Source organism: Lissotriton vulgaris, chromosome 5, assembly GCF_964263255.1.
Source record: "Lissotriton vulgaris chromosome 5, aLisVul1.2, whole genome shotgun sequence".
Lineage (NCBI taxonomy): Eukaryota > Metazoa > Chordata > Amphibia > Caudata > Salamandridae > Lissotriton > Lissotriton vulgaris.
This window is the reverse complement of record NC_141693.1, coordinates 2,009,282,324-2,009,303,466: the sequence shown is the minus strand read 5'-3', so window position 1 is coordinate 2,009,303,466 and position 21,143 is coordinate 2,009,282,324.

The window sequence follows — 21,143 nt, the reverse complement described above, 5'->3', positions numbered from 1 at the left end:
GACATCAAGTTTGGCCATAATTAATTATTCTTCCTGCTCTTGGCATCGGTATGGCCCCTCATTAGTACAATACATTAATTCCCAAAACTCGGCAGGATGAGAAAAAAGTCTAGAGGGGCAGCGAAGCACTGGGTGGCTGTCTGCGCGGGTTCTGATTGAGTGCACAGAAGTGCACGATAGTGCATGAAAGTGTGTGTGAAAGATCCGATTGGAGGAGGTTAAATCGTCGAGAAGAAAGATCAGCTGCATCGGAGCCTGAGGACCAGCGGGTCCTCTCAGGTAAAGCGAAAGTGAAAGCGACTCCGCCATACTCGGCCGAAAACCGAAATGGCTACTTTGGGTTCAACCTGACTTGACTCCCATAAAATCACAGAGCGTGGGTCCAGAATGACTTTGTTTTTAGAGCAGGTGGCCCCGGAGGCTCCGTGTAACTGGGGAGAATAACATCAATCCTGAGAGCTTACACCGGGCAGAAAAGAGACAAAAGGATATTTTCGAGCCTCGGAAGTTCTGCGGAATAAAATGGTAGTATCGGCGCCCTGGCGGCCTTTGCCTCATCTACAGCTGCGCAGCAAGTAGTGCCAGCGCCAACGTTTAGGATTCAATGTGATATCTCCCCTGAGGCGGAAGCCGGAAATAGGCTCGAGAGTACTGCTCTTGTTTTTTAAAACGCTACGCTTTTGTTTAAATGTTATTTGCTCACTTTTAAATTTAAAACTTACTTGCTGCTGATACCAATTCTGCCCCATCTCGAACCTTGCTCCTCGCATAGCAGACTACGTGCTCACGCGGTAGGAGACAGGGGTGGACGCCATCTTGGGTGGACGCCAAGGACAGCGTTCTAGCTGCTGGCTGCCTCCCCCCTCCTGGCTACTTAAATCGCGCTCTTCAGCGGCGCTTAGATTCAATGTGATATCTCCCCTGAGGCGGAAGCCGGGGGATAGGCTTGAGAGTACTGCTCTTGTTTTTTAAAACGCTACGCTTTTGTTTTAATGTTATTTGCTCACTTTTACATTTAAAACGTACTTGCTGCTGATACCAATTCTGCCCCATCTCGAACTCCGCTCCTCGCGTAGCAGACTACGTGCTCACGCGGTAGGAGACAGGGGTGGATGCCATCTTGGGTGGACGCCAAGGACAGCGTTGTAGCTGCTGGCTGCCTCCCACCCTCCTTCCCCTCTTATAAAATGACCTCAACCACCCGACCGCGCAGCGGGCACGCCGGCGGCGCGCCAAAGGCAAGCCCGTCTGCGCCCGTCCGCGCCAGTACAGCGCCAAGCGCCAGGACGCCTGGTCATTTTTTCCTAAACCATCAGTCCAAGAGAGTTTACAATCGTGAGCTGCTGCTGAGTGTAGGGGGAAGGTTGGAGGATGACTGCACTTATATAATACCAGACAAGAAAATGCTGACTGGACCTATTGGTTGCCCGGCATGCTTCTCTCGCCCACCTGTCATTTTATGTATTCCAATTAAGGGACTCATTAGGTCCCACTACTTCAGGGAGGATAGGGAGGAGAATACAATCAACTGTATACTCATTAATGCCAGGTCCCTGGTTAAACATAGTACAGAATGCGCAGAATTGATTCAGGATAAAAATGCCAAAATTGCATTTATTACGGAGACCTGGACAGATGCGGCATCAGGACCGGATCTAGTCATTGCAACGCCTGCAGGCTATCGTAGCCGTGTTCTGGACAGAACCAGTAAAAGAGGGGGTGGGCTGGCTATTATCGTTCATGCCGCGATCCAGGGATCATTTCAGGCGGCGTCCTCACAGACCTACGAGGCACTGTGATTTAAGCTTTCAATATCAAAACATTATACCTTTCAGGCCTGCCTTATATATAGACCACCCGGATCTAGGTCTCAGTTCCTCGATAGGGTGGGTACTTTGCTGGAGGAAGCCCTATGCACCAAGTCTTTTACAGCTCTAGGAGATTTTAATTTTCATTTAGAAGCAGGAACAGACCCGGACACTTTAGCTCTGGTCGATGTAATGCAGCGGCAGGACTGACTCAGGTGGTAAGGGGACCCACACATACAATAGGGCACACTTTAGATGGCATTTTTACAAACAATCCAGACTTACATTTCATCCATTCAGAGTCCATGGCCTGGTCAGATCACTCAGTGGTGCTTTTTAACATTCAAATGCCCCAGTTGGTCAGGGCCAGGCAGGATAGGAAGTTTTTTTTTTCTCTATTTAGAATAAGGTCCAATGTGTGGTGTGGACTGTTGTGAACAACCAAGATTGGGGTCACTCTGAGAGCTTTGCTCTGTTGGGTTGCCTTGGAGAACAGATATTTTAAACAAGGCAGAGCACAGTGCATTATCTCATTATAATGTGGATAAGAGAGTAGTGGGGAGTGGGATGTATTGGACCCCCCATATGTCACTGATAGATTTACTCGCCATTTGGATTGGGTCTCATTGTATATTTTTGACTGTGAGAGGATAGGAAGTCTGCCAAGCTGCATAGACCCTGGAAAGAGCTTGATGGAAGGGCGCTGGAGGATCGGCTCACATCCTCTATATTTACTCTACCTACAGATGTAAATGAAGCTGCCGAAAAGTACACAGACTGGATAGACCGAGCATGTACTATTTTAGCTCAGCCCAAATTATGTCGCCCTACTCGTACTGTACCATCTGCTCCCTGGTTTACCCAGGAGTTACGAGACCATAAGGTGATCTGCAAAAAACTAGAGCGCGTTTGGCGCTCAGACTACCTGCAGGCAGATAAAATTAAACTTAAAGCCAGTCAAAGGATCTATAAAGAAATGATCAGGAAGGCTAAAAGTACGTAATTTTCTGATCGGATTGAGGGAGCCAAAAGCTCCACTAGAGAACTCTTTGACACAGTTGCCAGTCTGGTTACCCCTAAGTCAGTTATTAATCCCCCAAGTTTGGAACTTTGTGAGACCCTCGCCAAGTTCTTTTTATACAAAGTGGAACTGATTTTCTCAGCATTGGAACATCAAGTGGGGTTGTCTCTCCTTGAAGGGACACACAAGACCACTTTGGTTAATCCACACGCGGCAAAGCTCTCTAGGTTCCGTCCTGTGAATTCGGAAGAGATAAAAAAATCTGCTTCAGGCAACTAAATCAGGCTTGCCTCAAGATCCCTGCCCAGCCTCAGTGGCACAGTTGGCAGCTATCCCCATATCATGCATTCTGACGGAGCGATTTAATCAGATGTTTGACATTGGAGAATTTCCAACATGCTGGAAACGAGTGTCGATTGCCCCACTGCTTAAAAAACCAATACTCGACATCTCAGACCCTAACAGCTACCGGCCCATAGCCAGGCTACCACTACCGGCCAAACTTATTGAGAAAATCATGAATGCACAGCTATGTGACTTTCTCAGGTCCTCTCAGTGCTTGGATACAGCCAAACACGGGTTTAGGGAAGGCCACAGCACCGAGACTGCCCTGATCAAGTCCACGGAAGAGATCAGGAGGACGGGCAGCTCTGGTACTCCTCGATCTTTCCGCGGCATTCGACACGGTCCATCACAGTATTCTAGTGGATCGTTTAGAAGGCTGCGGAATTCAAGGGACAGCCCTGAGTATACTGAAGTCCTTCCTAGCTGACAGGGTCCAGGTGGTGGCCCTGGGAGATTTTGTATCTAGACCTTTCAAACTCCCAGGGGGGGGGGGGGGGGGGGGTCCCTCAGGGCTCCTCCCTAAGCCCCACACTATTTAATATTTACATTTCCTCCCTCGCCCCGGTGATTCGTCATTTGGATTTGAGCTAACATCTTACGCAGATGATACACAAATTGTGGTATCTCTGCTCCCGGGGAGAGAAGAAGGAATAGCGGCTAGGTTCCAGGACTGTATGTCTGCGGTGAGCTCATGGATGGCTGGCAACTGCCTTAAATTGAACTCCTCAAAAACTGAGGTTCTTCTCTTCGGCACCGATGTTAGTTTCTGGAGCCCCAAATGGTGGCCCCATGATATAGGAGCCCCACCCATTCCGGCAACAAAAGTAAAGAACCTGGGAGTTCTTATTGACAGTCAACTATCTTTTAAACCACAGGTCAATGCCTTAACATCTTCCATCCACTGGATCATGAAAACCATCAGGAAAATTCTTCCTTTTCTATCAGACAATAGCAGTAAAACGGTGGTGACAGCACTTGTGCTGTCCCGCCTTGATTACTGCAACAGTCTTTTCTTGCAAGCCCAGCAAGGGCTACGCAATAAACTACAGATGCTGCAAAATGCAGCTGTTGGATTAATTACTGGCCTGCCCAAGTTTGCACCGGTGGCACAGGAACTGAGGAAATTGCACTGGCTCCCGGTACGCAAGTGGATAATGTTTAAATCATTGTGTATGGTGTTCAAGGCAGTGAATGGACTGGGTCCATCCTTTCTTCAACAACACTTTCAACTGTACATGCCAGGTAGACAGCTACGGTCGGCAAATAAAGGGCTAGTCAAGACCTATCGGATCAGGAAAGCACGATGGGGAGGCCGTAGCTTCATCTCTGGAGCCTCCACCATCTGGAATAAACTGCCCCTGGCCTTGAAACAAAGTGCTAACCTGATGGTCTTCAGGAAAAACATTAAAACTTGGCTCTTTGGCCTTTAGAAATCAACGGACAACTTAGGGGAGACATCATATCATTTCAGCGCCAGGACACCGCTCAGTAACAGCGCGCTTTATAAATGGTATAAATAAATAAATAAATAAATAAAATAAATAAATAAATTAGGCCTTCTACAGCTGCGCAGCAAGTAGTGCCAGCTGCACCGTTTAGGCCTTTTTACAGCTGTGCAGCAAGTAGTGCCAGCAGCACCGTTTAGGCCACTAACAGCTGTGCAGCAAGTAGTGCCAGCTTCATTGTTCAGGCCTTTTACAGCTGCGCAGCAAGTAGTGCCAGCTGCACCGTTTAGGCCTTTTTACAGCTGCGCAGCAAGTAGTGCCAGCTGCACCGTTTAGGCCACTTTATCCATGGGGACAGTTCTGATTGAATTAGGACTCCCGCTGCATTGGCAGCACCATTGACACTATGGATTCAGGGCATTTGAGTCCCCCTCTGAGATGTCCAGTTGTCCATGGAGACTGCAAGGTTTATAGGGCACCAGGCCCTTGTATGTATATGTGCTGCTAGGAAATGTTTTTCATGTAATATGATTTCCGCACACTGTTCTGAGCACCTCTAAAGGTGGCCTTATGATGACGAGGCTGTCGTGCATATTTAGATTTTGCTAGTCAGATTTTGCTCCACCCTATGCTCTTTTCCCCTAACGTTAGTGATTCTCAGGAGCTTAGGGTCCAATAGTAGTCTGCTGAGATCATGGGCGCACAATGCGGTTGGTGCCAAATGTGTTTCTGTTAACAGGCTGGTGTTAAGTACAGTGTTGACCGATGGTCACTGGGTGTTCGTTTATATTTTGTTCTACTTCGACTATATTTGCTTTGTGAAGGTTCTGAAAGTGATCAAGTTGGTCCTATCATATGTAAACAATTCCCTTGTAAATATTATCTAGTGCCAGGTGGCATCATGTATTCCTAGATGTAGGGCCCAACAAATACCCACCTCACTTCCCGGACGGCACATTAGTTCTGATATGTTCACCCAATATCTGGAATATGTGCCCCCTTTATGCCCTTTTACTTCTCCTCACCACCGCTTTCCCAGTAACACCCTACTTATATCCCCCTATAAAGTTAGATATAGGAATACTATATCTAAGCAAGGGGTGATTACACGACCTTGCCCCAGCTGAGTGATCAGCCAGTTGTGTCAGTTTGGATGGCCATTCAGGGGTGGCAAAAGATATGCTGCAGCCCCTGGTACAGAGAGAGCAGATAGCCTGAGGCCCTGATTAACAGGATCCCAGGCCAACTAAGTCGAAAACCAGCTAAACACTAGGCAACAAATCTGGGGTAACCATAGTCAGGTATCCACCTTCCTACACTCCCCTTATGCCTCCCTCCCCCCCTCTTTTCTACCCCCTCCTCCCCTCGTTATTCACCCCAATTTCTCCACAAACCCACTGCATCTCTCTCCTCCCTCCCACTCCTCCAGCAATGCTGTGCTACTCCCTCTTCCCCCCTGGTAACCCTTTCCTTTTCCCTCCCTCGGGTCCAGCAGAACCACTTCCTTTCTTCAACTTCCCTTTCTCTCAACCCCCCCTCACTCTATCAGATGCCTGTTCCCTCACAGCCACCTCTCCTAGCTGACAGGACCTCTACAACCACCTCGCCTCTTTTCCTCCCAAACCTCCTACATTCCCATGACTCCACACAGTCCTCCCCTCTCCTTCCACCTTACCGCCTTGTTCCGCACCCATCTCCCCCTAAATATGTCCTTAATTCCTCTCCCTCTTGCAACGCCAACAAAGACAGCTCTCCCTTCACCTCCGATTCACCAACTCCCGCTCTCATCCTCCACCTTTCCCCACTCTTAAACCCTATACCCCAACTCACCTCCTGTCCCCCCACATCTCCCTGCCTTCCACCACCAATTCCACCCCCTCCTGTTTCCATCGAGCCACCTAACCTTCCGTGCTCTGCCTTACTCTCTCTGGAAAATGAGCTAGGCTCTCTTATCACCTCCATCTCACAGCTAGTAGCTGCCATTTCACTTTTAAGTTACAGAATTTCCATGCAACTCTACTCCTTCCCAACTTCCCACGACATGCACCTCGCCTACTCACCCCAATACAGCCAAGCTCAACCTATCGTCCGCAAACTTCAATAACTCACACATGCCCTTGAACGCCACCCTTCTTTAATCGGCATCCCCTAGCAACCCTACTATCTACACTATTCCGACAATCTCCTCTGTCAGAACCAGGCATCCACCTAAACTCTCCCGAGCACCCCAGCATAAGTACAACACCCCGAGCACCATCCAGAGCCCAAGTGCCCCCGTCACCAAAACAGTCTTGACAGAGCTGCGCTGTCTGCTCCACAACTGCAGATCTACAGTAAAACACAAACTTGAAATCTCTGAAACCATCACCTTTCACAATATTGACATGATCTTCCTCACAGAGACCTGGTTCAACGATACCTCTCACTCCATGTTTGAGCTCCTTCTACCCACAGGCTATTCTATATTTAGTAATGACAGAACTGACAACATTGGGGAAGGTGTTGCAGTCATCTTTAGAAACTCCCTTCAACTTAAGACTTCTCCTATCAGCTCCTTCCACACCTTTGAATGCCTTTCTCTTGAGCTTCAATTACACCACCGTTCACCCCTCAGATTCCATGTCATTTACCGCCCGCCTGGTAGTGGCCCTTCGTTTATGGAAGAACTCACTGACTTTATCAGCGACCAAGAGCAGTAATGATGGGACCCCCTCGAAATGTAAAGTACGGCCAGGGAACAGAGGGGAAGGGATAAAGTACAACAAGAAGAAGAGTTCCCTCTTTGGCCACAATTATTCTTTACATGTGTACATCACATTATTAATGTTGACGGTGACAGATACACAACAAGCTTTATATTTTCTTCAAAAAATATATACATTTTTTATTTTTTATTTTTAGCATTGCTTTCAGATTTGTATATTTTTCATTTAAGTAAGAATTCATAAGAAACATACAGTCACAAAGTTAACATTTCATAGGTCATTTCATAATTCATACAAAAAAAGGAAAGAATACAGTGACAATAATTAATCGTGTGTAAAACAATTTAGGTTTAAAGTATTTTTATTAAAGTACAAAAAGAACATGGGGAAGGGAATAGGAGGTCAAGCGAATATACAGTACAAGAAGCGGAACGTTGCAGCGGTCCAGAAGAAAAGGAGGGAGGCAGGAAGCCCCAGAGGGTAACAAGGCATAAGTCATAAAGCAATAAGGTATTGTGAATGACCCCCCAGTAGACCCCCACTCCCTAAGCAAGGCAGAGCTGGAATAGCGTCCCGCAACACAGTAAAAAAGGAAGCACACCATCCCTCCAACCCCCCGTCCCCAGAAAAGGAGAAAAAAGAGAAGCAAAGGAGGAAAAAGAAGAAAACAATACCCCAACATCCCCGTCCGAAAATCAGCATTAGAAGCATATAACCCCGCTCCCCACCCCCAGCCCCAGACCCCCGATCCCTCACATTCACTCCGCTGTAGCCGCCGGCGGCGTCAGCCTAAGGAGTCGCAGGTACCGTGGACATGTGAGCTCGCGAAATTCCGCAGACAGCAGTGCCAAAAAGGGGTGCCAGAGCTCTTCAAACTGGTCAACATTCCCAGCCACCGTTAGCGACATCTTCTCCATGCCTAGTACCTGCCAGAGCCTGTGTAGCCAACCAGTGATAGAGGGGGCAGTAGGGGTGCGCCAGAGTACGAGGATGTTTTGGACCGCGGAGCCTAGCGCAATCGCAATCTGCCTACCCCTACGGGACTTCAGCGGGTACATCAGGTCATTGGGGAGGCCTAGCAAGACATACGCAGGGAAGCGCGGGAGCTCGATCTCAAAATGCCTATCTACCTCATCCAGGACCTCCTTCCAATAGGCCGACAGCACCGGGCACTCCCAGAGAATATGCGTGAGGGTGCCCACCTGTCCGCAGCCGCGCCAGCAACCTTTATCGCCGATTTTGCGCATCTCGAAGAGCCTCTCCGGGGTGTAATACCAATAGGTGGACACCTTAGTAAAGGTCTCCGTCAGCCCAGTGTGGTACGCTGAGTGCCTCGCCCGATACGCAATCCTGTCCCACTCCTTGTGGCTCAAGGTCCTGCCCAATTCCCTATGCCAACGCTCCCTCCCTGGGTTATGGTAGTGAAACAGCGGGGGTTGGAGAAACTTGTACAAGTCGGTGATAAGCTTAGCATCCGAGGCCCGGGTTACCAGCCATCGCTCATAGGGCGTAATCGAACGGGCAGCGACGTCGCGTACTGAGGGTTGAAGAGCCCAGTGTGCGGACTTGCATATAACGCAGTCTGTCCCCCTCCGTCAGGCCAAACTCCTGTCGGAGCTGCTGGAAGGGGAGCACACCCTCCGGCCCGTGAATCTGGAAAAGCGCCCTGCAACCCGCGCTCACCCAGTGGGAAAAGGCTCCCGGTTCCAGACCCGGAGTGAAGTCTGGATTGCCAGCAATGGGAGTGAATGGCGATGGAAAAGTGGTGAGTTCACGGAGCTCACACACCGCGTCCCACACTCTCAGCGGAACCCGGGTGATAAAAGAGGCGTAGAGATTAGGCGGGCGGTGAGTGCGCCGCAGGAACGGGACTTCCTGGAGGGTACGACCCGCAACTGCCTGATCTTGAAAGAGCCAATGCTTGTCCGATTCCCACCGGCTCCACTCCACCAAATACCGAAGTTGCGCCGCCTGAAAGTACTTCCGGAGGTCCGGGACCCCGATACCCCCGCCTCCGGGGCAAGCATGGAGAGGACCCGCTTCATCCGAGGCTTACGACCCTGCCACACAAAGCGGGAGATGTCTGCCTGCGTCTGCCGTATCCAACCTACAGGAGGCTGGAGAGGTAGAGCGCGAAAAAGATACAGGATCTGAGGCAGTATCGTCATCTTCACCGCTGCGATACGGCCCAGCCACGAGAGCAGGCCTTTGTTCCATCGGCCGAGTTCCTCTTTGACCTTTTTGCCCAGAGAGGAATAGTTAGCGGCGACCATTGCAGGCAGGGAGGGAGCAAGCAAAATTCCCAGGTAAGGCACCGTGGAGGAGGACCACTGCAGAGGAAAAAGACGCTGGAGGTCCCGCCTGGTGTCGACAGAGAGCGACACGTCCAGGGCAGCCGACTTAGTCATATTCATTTTAAAGCCCGCCACGCGGGCAAAGGAGTTCAGTTCCTGGACGCAGGCAGGGAGCGACCGCTTGGGGTCATCCAGGGTCAGCAAGACATCGTCCGCATATAAGCTGACAGTATGCGTGTACTGCCCCATCTTCACCCCAATAGCGTCCGGGTTATCGCGAATCCTCTGGGCAAACGGCTCCATATAGAGGGCGAACAGGAGCGGCGAAAGGGGGCAACCCTGTCTCGTGCCGCGTTCAATGGCAAAGCTGCTGGAGCTGTGTCCGTTGACACGCACAGATGCTGACGGTCTCCTATAACAATTGAAGACCATAGTGCGGAACTTCTCGCCGATCCCCAGTTTCCCAAGGACCAGCTCGAGGTACGGCCAATGAACCCTATCAAAGGCCTTCTCCGCGTCGACCGATAGCAGCATCCGCTCCCCCGGGACGCGTGAGGCCTTTTCTAGCACGTGCGTCACCCTCTTGGTGTTGTCGACCGTCTGCCTACCGGGTACAAAACCGGCCTGGTCCGCCTCCACCAAACCTGGTAGGTGTAGACCCAGCCTGGCCGCCAAGATCCCCGTGTAAAGCTTGAGGTCCACATTTAGAAGCGAGATGGGCCGGTACGAGCCGCACAGAGTCCGGTCCTTCCCCGGTTTCGAGATAACCGACACAGTCGCCGAGAGAAGGTCCGGTGGGATAGCTCCCGGGTCGGAGAAGGAATTGAATAAGCGAGCCAGGAGAGGCGCGACAGTGGGACAGAAGGTCCTGTAAAACAAGGCCGTATAGCCATCCGGGCCCGGGGCCTTGCCGTGCTTTAGCCGAGCAATAGCGGAGATGACTTCCTCCACGTGAATATCCCTCTCTAGGTGGTCCGCCTGGGCGGAATCCAGGGTCGGGAGGGTTACGGAGTCCAGATAGGCCTCAGCCTCTCCCGGTGGGGAGGGCTCTGCAGCGTACAGCGCCTCGTAAAAGGCACGGAAGGAATCCGCCACCTCCGCGTCACCGGAAACCGGGACTCCATCTACTCCCACTAGTTCTTTTACTACGTTGCGTTGCTGCGCAGCCCTGAGCCGATGGGCCAGGAGCTTACCGCATCTATCCCCGCCGGTGTAAAAGGCGTGCTTAAAGCGTAACGCCGCATACTCCGCCCGATCCAGGTCCAACGCAGAGAGGAGTTTCCGCGCCGCCTTCAGCTGCCTCCAAACACGGGGAGCCCCCGTCCGGCGGTGAACCTGTTCAAGTTCCCTGACCTGCGCCGTTAGTTCCTCCCTCTTGCGTTGGCGCTCCTTGTTCTCCGCCGAGGAAATGGAGATAAACTCCCCCCTGATGACTGCTTTCAAAGCCGCCCACTGCGTTGCCAGGGACGTATCGGAGTTGTCATTGTGGGTCAGGTACTCTCGGATGACCTCCTCTACGCGCTTCACCACCGATTTCTTATGGAGAAGCGTGTCCCGAAGCCGCCACATCCCTTTGGAGGGGGGGGGCCGCCGGCCAAGCAAAGACTCCGGAAACCGGCGCATGATCGGACAGGGACAAGACCCCGATGTCCGCCGCCATGGCGGCCGAGCGAAGCGGGCCGCTCACCAAGAGATAATCCAACCACGAATAAGTGCGGTGTGCGTGGGAAAAGTATGAGTAGTCCCTATCGTTGGGATGCATGGTGCGCCAGAGGTCATGTAGATCCATCTCCGCAATCTGGTCTTGCACCGCCCTAGAAAGCTCCCCCGTCTGCGGAAAGCGCTGGGCAGACCTATCCAGGGTGGAGTCGAAGACCATGTTCAGGTCTCCCCCCAAGATGATATGGCGATCGGGCGAGGCAGTAACGTCTACCAACACAGAGTCCAGGAAACGATCCTGGTGGTCATTTGGGCTGTAAACGGAACCAACCGTAAAGGCAACACCTCCCAGACGCATGCGATACACTAGAAGCCTCCCCTTCTGCTCGGCATGTTTATATAACACCTCACCCCTGAAGGAGCTGGCTAGAAGAATGGCCACCCCCGCAGTCTTAGTCGCAGCCGAGGAAAAGAGTTGCGTGGGGAACTTGGCAGAGCGCAACCTATGGCAGTCTTTGGAGAGTAAATGGGTTTCCTGCAGGAGGCAAATATCCGCCTGCGACCCCTCTAGCAGGGAAAGGATCGCCCTACGCTTTACTGGGTTATTCAGACCCTTAACGTTAAGGGTCACTACTTTCAGGGGCGGCATCGCTCACAGGGAAGCAAAGTGCTATGCAGCAAGCGAGGGATCAGCGGGAGGGGCGTGCGGGGCAGGGGAGCAGGGAAGGCCAGAGTCGGCTTCGCGTGTGTTCGGACAGTATCGGACGGGACCCCCCCAACACCAAACCAGTTCGTAAACCCCCCCAAAACCAACCCATGGCAACCAGCCAAAACCAAAAACAAGAAAAAGCACCCCATTGTCTCAGTCTAGCCCAAGAGGGCGAGTCTACAGAAAACAGTCAAGTGGACGTCCAGCCACACACCTCCAACCGCTCCCCCCCAACCCCCAGCCCCAGCCCAGCATCATAGAAGCTAAGAATCTCTCCCCCCGGAGTAAAGTTAGGCCGTCTGGGCCACGCCGTTAGATTCAGGCAAGTTCCTGGCCGCAGTCCTCAGGGCCTCCGCCATATCCGCCCTGATGGTAGGGGAGTCAGGACGACTCACTGTCGCCGACGATTGGCGCCTCCTCGATCTCCGTCGGCCTCGCCGCTCGGGGCGCCTCCATGCGGGTGTAGCTCCTTCTTCCTCCGTAGCTGTGAGTCCCAGCACCCCACAGACTTCCTGTAGGGAGCGCAGCTGATGTAGCACCCCATTCCATCGAAAGATAAGACGGAAGGGGTGACCCCAGGAATAGGCCGTCTCATGCTCCCGTAGAAAGTCTGTAGCGATGCGGAAAGACCGCCGCTTCTGCAGTGTGATGGCGGACAGGTCTTGATAGAGCGCCACGGGTCGTTCTCGGAAGGACAGTGGCTGCTTCCTGCGGGCCTCCGTCATAATGCGCTCTTTTAGGGGGAAATCCGGCAGGAATGCCAGGATATCAGGCCGGGGCGCCGATGATTGGCGCTGGCGGCCCACCCTGTGTGCTCTGTCGATGCGGATCGGAAAGTCCGCTCCTTCGTCCAAGATGTCGCGGAACAGGTCCTGCAGATAGGCCACTAGGTCCGCACCCTCATCCGCGGACGGAACGCCTCGCACCCGGATGTTATTCCGCCTGGACCTGTTCTCGAGGTCCTCCGAGTGGGCCTGGAGCTCGACACACTGCTCCCGTAGGCGGAGGACGTCCTGCTGGAGGTGGACTATCTCCTCGTCGCGACGCTGGGCCGCCGTTTCCACAGTGTCAACCCGCTCGCCCAGGCCTTCGACCTCTCTACGCACTTCACGGACCTCTCCGGCCACTTCGGTCTTGAGAGTCTGAAATTCCTCCTTGAGGGAGCTGAATAAGTCCTCCATGAAGGACCTCGTGACTGGTGGTTCGCCTCCGGTGGCGTCCGTTGAGGCCCGGGAGGACCCCGGGGACGGCTGCGTCCTGTTGCGCAGTTGCTGGGCCCTGCCGAGCATTTCCGGCAAAGTGCGGTCTCCCCGCGCCGCGCCTCGCCTCCCAGTCATCTTGGTCTCCGCGTTGGATGAGGTCTAAAACCAGCCGCTGTGGATGTGCTCAGCTGGCCGTGGGCACCAGATGTGAAGTCCTCACCAAAGACAAGGATAGTGCGCCATAGGCGACAAAATGGCGGCTCGGGTCAGGGCGAGACGGCCATCGAGCCAGCCAGGGCGGTCAGCAATGTTCAAAACGGAGGCTTCCAGCCGTGTGCTCCCAGGAAGAACAGCAGATGTGTAGGCACCAGGATGAGCCAAAGCGCCCGTGTGACAAAGGCGCGGGCGAGGGCCACCAGTTCCAGTTCCACAAAGACAAGATGGCGGGAGGGCGGGACCCAGGAGGGCAGTCTAGGCCAGCAAGGCTATGGGCGACCCTCAAACCTCAAAGGGTCGGGAAAATGCGGAACCAATGTCTCCCATTAACACCGGCTAGTACGCCCGGTTCGGGCACCGCTCAGACTCCGTCGTCCTTCACTTCCAGGCTCGGGGTCCGCAAGGCGTCACACACCGACACCCATGGCAGGGGGGTGGTTCGCCGCCGCAGGGCCGGGGTCTGTCGTCCAGCGATGGTTCTTGCCACAAGGGCGCCGGCCAAGAAGTCTCCACACTCCGCGGAGTCCGTCTAGTCCGCTCCCTCGGGGTCTCCAGCTTTCAGCACTCGGCCCAGCCGAGGCGCGCGGACAGCGCTGCAGTACGCTCCGCCTCCAGGTCCTTCTCCTCGGGGCGACCCAGGCTCCACTCCCCGGAGCGATCGTTGAGCAAACTTTTCGGGGACTTCCCCCGGGGCAACAGAAGCCAAAGTGGGATCAAAATGTGCCCCAAGAACTCCGGCACAGTTCTCTCGCCCGCAGTGCAGCCGCGGGGGGAGAGAAGCGCAGGAATCGGGGCTCGAGCTGAGCTGGGCCGGAGGAGCTACGGGAGGAAGCGTCCGCTCACCCCGCCATCTTGGCCACGCCCCGTGTAAAACAATTTAACCCAATACATATGCCCCTGATAATACACAACCAATCACAACATGCTAACCCATTCATACTATCATTGCATACACATACACTACGTCTGAAAAAGGAATCTGGGTATTAATCAGCAGGGAGCCCCCTGCCAACTAATGAGTCTCAAAACTGAGTATGAGACCCCGCACTCTGGTCGACGCGCGTTTCGGCGGCACACGGCCACCTTCCTCAGGACCTATTCCAGGCGATCCACACCAATATAAACAGGGGACCTAGAAAGGTATAATAAAGAAAAAATGGATGTACACTGTCAGCAAGGAATGTAAAAAACATGAAGAGAACCAAGTCAGTATACAAAAATTATTTACATAATTAAAAAACTTATATTGACACTTTAGCTCAACATGACTCGAATTTTCAGTGGATGTACAAAGATTCTAATTAATAAGGTACTGAAAGAGCCTTGGAAGAGTACTAAGGACAAATACTAATAAGACCTGCTCACTTTGTCTAATAGTATGATATACATATCCTACAAGTACAAAGGGCAGAGATTAAAAACCTAACAGGGTCTGTAATACACGGTATATATCAAGATGCACAAAAAGTGTCCAATTACTTACACTTAAAAACCATAGATTCTGCTTGTTAGACGGACCGGGAGGGTCGGCCGAGGACAAGGGGAGAGGTCTCCGGGGAGAGCCGTCTCCAGCGATCGTACAGACAAGTAACTTCCCCCCCCACAGACGGACACCACACCAGGATAAGGTTCAACGATACTTTATCAGCAATTCTTTAGTTACGGTAAAATTATACAAGGAGGTCTGGACTCAGGGGTCCCCTCGATTCTGGTCTCTGGATTGGGAAAAGGGTAGCGGGACAGTCTTGTTACCAATAGATGAAAATAGCTCTCAATCCTCGAGCTCGGCGTTCTAGATGATCGGGCCGCGGCGGAGCCAGCAGGTCCCGAGATGGATGAAGGAAGCGACGGTCCGCGGCGGAGCCAGCAGGTCCCGATGAAGATGGTGGTTACAAACGGTCCGCGGCCACGCCAGCAGGTCCCGACGACGATGATGACTACGAAGGTTTCGGCAGCGCCAACAGGCAGGACGATGGTTCGCAAGGCAGGGCTACGGCAGCGCCAGTAGTCCGTCAAGGATGAGTTCTTCACTGCGTCTCTCGACTCCAGGATACAACTGCCTTCCTGCTCTGGAGCTGCCCCAGTTATAGGGCTGATCCTCTTTGATGTCCGGACCCTCGCCCTTGGAGGTTGGGGGGTCTGGGATGAAGGGGTCCAGACACCCAGCAGGGGGGTGGAGCCAGCGCCCGGGGAGATGGTGGGCGAGCGGCACCTGGCGAGGGAGAACCATCGACACCTCTTTCTCCCATTGACCTGCCAAGTGGTCCGCTCACCTCCTGGGTGGATGATGGTGCCGGGATGTCTGAGGCCTGGCCAGGCCCAGGGTTGGGGTCGTTCGGGGGCCACGCGGCCTCGTGGCGGAGTGTCCAAGATGGCGCCCAGGCTGGGCGCGCGGGCCAGTGAGAGATCGGGCCCACGAGGTCGATATGTTCAGAGGCAAGGGTCCCGGAGGGGACGGAAAGCGTGAAGTGGTGGTGTGTGACACTGGAGGGACCGGGCTCGGGCCTGGTCGGGCAGAGGGGGAGCGGCCCTTCACGTGGCCTGTCCAACATGCGTCCCCCCCAGCTGAAGGCGGGGAGAGTCACCCATCCTCTTGGGGACTCTCCTCGTCGAGGCGGAAGAACCGGGACAGGCCATCTGCGTTGGCGTGGTCTGGCCCAGGCCGGTGTTCAACAGTGAAGTCCATCCCTTGTAGGGAGATGGACCAACGTGGTAGCTTTGGGTTTTCCCCCCGCATCTGCATCAGCCACTGCAGGGGTCGATGGTCGGTCTGCACCCGGAAGTGTGTGCCAAAGAGGTAGGGCCGGAGTTTTTTGAGGGCCCACACCACGGCGAAGGCCTCCCTCTCGATGGTGCTCCATCGTTGTTCTCGAGGCAGGAGTCGCCTGCTGATGAAGGCCACTGGCTGATCAAGGCCTTCGGTGTTCAATTGAGACAGGACCGCCCCAATGCCGTGGTCGGAGGCATCCGTCTGTACGACGAATTCCCGGCTGTAGTCGGGGGCCTGGAGCACAGGGGCGGAGCACATGGCGGCCTTCAGTTGTTCGAAGGCTGTTTGACAATCTGGGGTCCAGTTGACCTTCTTGGGTTGATTTTTGGACGTGAGCTCCGTGAGGGGCCCCACTATGGTACCATAGTCTTTCACGAACCGTCTGTAATAGCCCGTGAGTCCCAAAAAGGCGCGGACCTCGGTCTGGGTGATGGGGGGCTGCCAGGACTGGATGGCGGCAATCTTAAGCTGCAGGGGGGCCACCAGGCCGCTTCCCACCTGGTGTCCGAGGTAGGTTACGGACCCCTGACCAATTTGGCATTTGCTGGCCTTGATCGTGAGGCCGGCTTGCTGAAGGGCCTGTAGCACCGCTCGGAGGTGGTGGAGGTGGTCGGACCAGTGGTGGCTGTACACAGCGATGTTGTCTAGGTAGGCGGCGCTGAATCCTTCGAGCCCGGCCAAGACCTGGTTGACTAGCCGCTGAAATGTTGCGGGGGCATTCTTCATGCCGAAGGGCATGACCTTGAAATGATAATGGCCATCAGGAGTGGAAAATGCAGATCGTTCTTGGGCCCGGGGTGTGAGGCCGATCTGCCAGTAGCCCGCCGTCAGGTCGAAAATGCTGAGGTAGCGGGCAGCTCCCATGCGGTCGATTAGTTCATCTGCCCGGGGGATGGGATGTGCGTCTGTTCTGGTGACCGCATTCAAGCCCCGGTAGTCGACGCAGAACCGGAGTTCCGGTGTGGTGCCGGGAGCGGCTGCTTTGGGGACCAGTACTACTGGGCTGGCCCAGGGGCTGTCTGAGGGCTCAATGACCCCGAGGGTGAGCATTTTGGTCACTTCTTCCTGGATGCAAGCCCGTACCCGATCTGGTACGCGGTAGGCCCGGTGGTGGATAGGGGGGCTGTCCCCCGTGTCCACATCGTGCACACACCAGGAGGTGACACCTGGGGTGAGGGAAAACAGGTCGGTGAACTGCAACAGAAGGTCCCGACATTCCTGGCGTTGTTCCAGGGTGAGGGCCTCCGAGAGTCGGACCCCATCCACGGAACCATCTTTCTCCCGAGTCCGTAGGAGGTCAGGAAGGGGTTCAGAGTCTTCTTCGGCTCCATTGTCTGTGGCCATCAGGAGGCTGAGTTCTGAACGCACAAAGTGGGGTTTCAGCCTATTAGCGTGGAGGACCCGGAGGGGGTTTCGTGAAGATTCCATGTCGATGAGATAGGTGACAGGACCCTTACGTTCGACTACTTTGAAGGGCCCTGTCCACTTGTCTTGCAGGGCGCAGGGCTCGGTGGGGGACATCACCCATACCTGTTGTCCGGGTTCAAATTCGATGGAGGAGGCATTTTGGTCATACCACTTTTTCATGTCCTCTTGACTGGCCTCCAGGTTTGCTTTTGCCAGTTCTCTGAACCGTCGGGTCTGGTTGCGGAGGGTCAGGAGGTATTTGAAGACATCCGGGGGGTTCTTTAGAGGGGGCAATTCCCAGCCTTCCTTGACTAGACTGAGAGGCCCCCGTACGGGGTGTCCATACAACAACTCAAACGGGCTGAAGCCGAGGGACTTCTGGGGGACCTCTCGATATGCGAAGAGGAGGCACGGCAGCAGCACATCCCACTGGCGACGGAGGGGCTCTTCCAACCCCCCAATCATTCCTTTGAGCGTGCGGTTGAACCGCTCAACGAGTCCGTTTCCTTGAGGGTGATAGGGGGTCGTGAATCGGTAGGTGACCCCACACTGTTGCCAGAGGGACTTCATATACTTGGAAATAAAGTTTGTGCCCCTGTCGCTGACGACTTCTCTGGGGAAGCCCACACGGGAGAAGATCCCCATCAGGGCCCGACCGACCACCGGGGCTGTCACAGTTCGCAGGGGAATAGCCTCGGGGTAGCGGGTGGCGTGGTCCACTAGTACTAGGATGAACCGATGTCCTTGTTTTGTACGGGGGTCCAGGGGCCCCACAATGTCTATCCCGACCCTCTCGAACGGGGTGGTGACCACGGGAAATGGTTGCAGGGGGGCTTTTAGTTTGCGGCCGCTCTTTCCACTGGCTTGGCACGTGGGGCAAGATCGGCAATGCTGGAGAACATCATTCCTCATTTTGGGCCAGTAGAAGTGGGTTACTAGGCGGCTGTAGGTTTTATCCTGACCCAGGTGTCCCGCCAGGGGGACATCGTGGGCTAGGTTTAGCAAGAAGTCTCTAAAACGGAGGGGCACCACTAGCACTCGGCTGGCCCCCAACTCCGCGATCCTCTGTTCACTGTATAGCAGATCATTGTCCCAGTAGACCCAATGTGTTCCGGAGGTATCCCCTGCGCTCTGGGCGAGGGCTTGTTGGCGGAGTCCCTCGAGGGAGGGACAGGTCTTTTGCTCTTGGCGAAACTGTTCCTGTGTGGGTCCCCCTTCTTGATGCCACTGGTCGAGGCCAGCGAGGTCCGGAGGTTGAGCTGGTTCTGGGGGGACGGCACGGTCGGTGTCTTCGATTGGGGCGACCGGGGGAGGAGGTGCCGGCCATTCGGGTTCCTCTTGTCGGGGATTGGCACGGGCGGCCATGGACCGGGTGGTGACGCACGCCCAGTCCGGGACGCCCAACATCCCCAGGTGTTCTCTTCGTTCTACGGCTGCCCAGGGCGAGCTTTCAAGGTCATTTCCCAGGAGACAGTCTACGGGAGCATCATCTCGGACCGTTACTTTCAACATGCCGGAGACCCCCCCCATTCGAAAGGGACGCAGGCCATCCGACACAGACTTTCTGAGTTATCGGCTGAACGGACAGGGCAGAGAATGTTTGGTATGAACTGTTCTGGGGTCACCAGGTGACAGCGGACGGCTGTTACACTGGCCCCGGTGTCACGGAGGGCTTCGGCCCGGCGTCCATTGATGCTCACCCATTGGCTGTACTTCCGGGTGTTAGCGGGTAGGGGGACCCGCGGGACCATGTCTTTCCCCCCTAAGCATGCTAAAGTCATAGCGGCTGGCTCCCATTCTTGATGCTCTTGTTCGTATTCTTCCTGCTCCTCGGAGATCTGTTCTTCCCCTAGGGCAGCAGCGGCCATTTGGCGGGGTCTTGGGCTCTGGTACTGCGGGCAATTTGGGTCGTTTGCATAGTGGCCAACTCGTTGGCACCGGTGACACGTGACATTGGCTCTGTATCCCGGTCGCGCTGGGGTGCTGCCCCGGTTGGCCGGGGGGGTGGAGCTGGTAGTGGGGGCGACCGGAGCGTTGTCTCTTCCTCGCCCTTGGCCCCCTCCTCCTCCTCGGGGACGGTGCTGACCGTTGTTGTTCCGGTTCTGTTCATAGGATCCATTTCGGCCCACTCTGGTGATTTCCCACCGGTCAGCCTCGGCTGCGAGCTGCCGTGGATCAGTCAATTTGCTGTCGAGGAGGTGCTGCCGGAGCTCAATGAAGCAATTGTTTGATAGATGCTCCCACACCATGAGGTTGAAGAGTTGTTCGTACGTTGTGACATTGCTTCCTTTGATCCAGCCCTCGAAGGCTCGGCTAAAATAGTTCACGTAGTCCACCCAAGTTGTACCCGGGATGCGGGTGCAGTCTCGGAACCTCTGACGGTACATCTCGGGTGTGAGCCCATAGCGGGTGAGGAGGGCAGCTTTCATGTGGTCATAGGAGGTCATCTGATGGTCCGGGAGCTGTAGCAGGGCATCGCGGCCCTCATTGAGGAATCTCCCCCAGAGACCGGCTCCCCAATCGCTTCGATCGATCCGGTGGGCGGTCATAGCGATTTCGTAGGCCTTGAACCATTGCTGGATGTCGTCCTCTCGGAAGTATTCTCGGACGATATCCTTGGGGATGTGTACCTTTTTCTCTGTTGCCCCTGGGTCGCGGGGTTGCTCGGGCACCCCTAATTCTCTGTTCTGCTTGCGTAAGTCTATCTCCGCTAGTTTGCGCTCATGTTCATACGCCAGCCTCTTTTCCTCGAGCTCCCTTTGTCTCTGTTTTTCCTCTCTTTCTTCTCGGAGACGCAGGTGCTCTAAGCTTATTTTTTGTTCGGCCAGTTTTAGTTCAATCTCCATTTTAAGCCGGGCCATTTCTAGTTCGTGTAGTCGTGTTTTCTCTCGTTCCTGGATCTCGTCTTGCGAGAGACCCGTTCTTTGCTCCTCGGGTGCCGTGGTGTTTTTTTCTACTGCTGCGATATTTTGGTCAGTGGTTTCCACGGCCCCGGTTTCTGCCCAGGACTCTAAGGCCTGCTTAAAATCGTCTTTGGTACTTAGACCGGTGGTAGCGATACCTAGTTCGATGCAGAATTGTTTTAGTTCACGATGGCTGTACTCGTTCAATTTCTCCATTTGAAATTTCTCGGTGGATCCGCTTTCTTTAGTTGTCATCGTGATTTCGTCGTGGGGTGAGCTACTCTCTGTACGATTATGCGGTGATTCGGATCGCGCCGCTGGCCACCAATGTTAGACGGACCGGGAGGGTCGGCCGAGGACAAGGGGAGAGGTCTCCGGGGAGAGCCGTCTCCAGCGATCGTACAGACAAGTAACTTCCCCCCCCACAGACGGACACCACACCAGGATAAGGTTCAACGATACTTTATCAGCAATTCTTTAGTTACGGTAAAATTATACAAGGAGGTCTGGACTCAGGGGTCCCCTCGATTCTGGTCTCTGGATTGGGAAAAGGGTAGCGGGACAGTCTTGTTACCAATAGATGAAAATAGCTCTCAATCCTCGAGCTCGGCGTTCTAGATGATCGGGCCGCGGCGGAGCCAGCAGGTCCCGAGATGGAT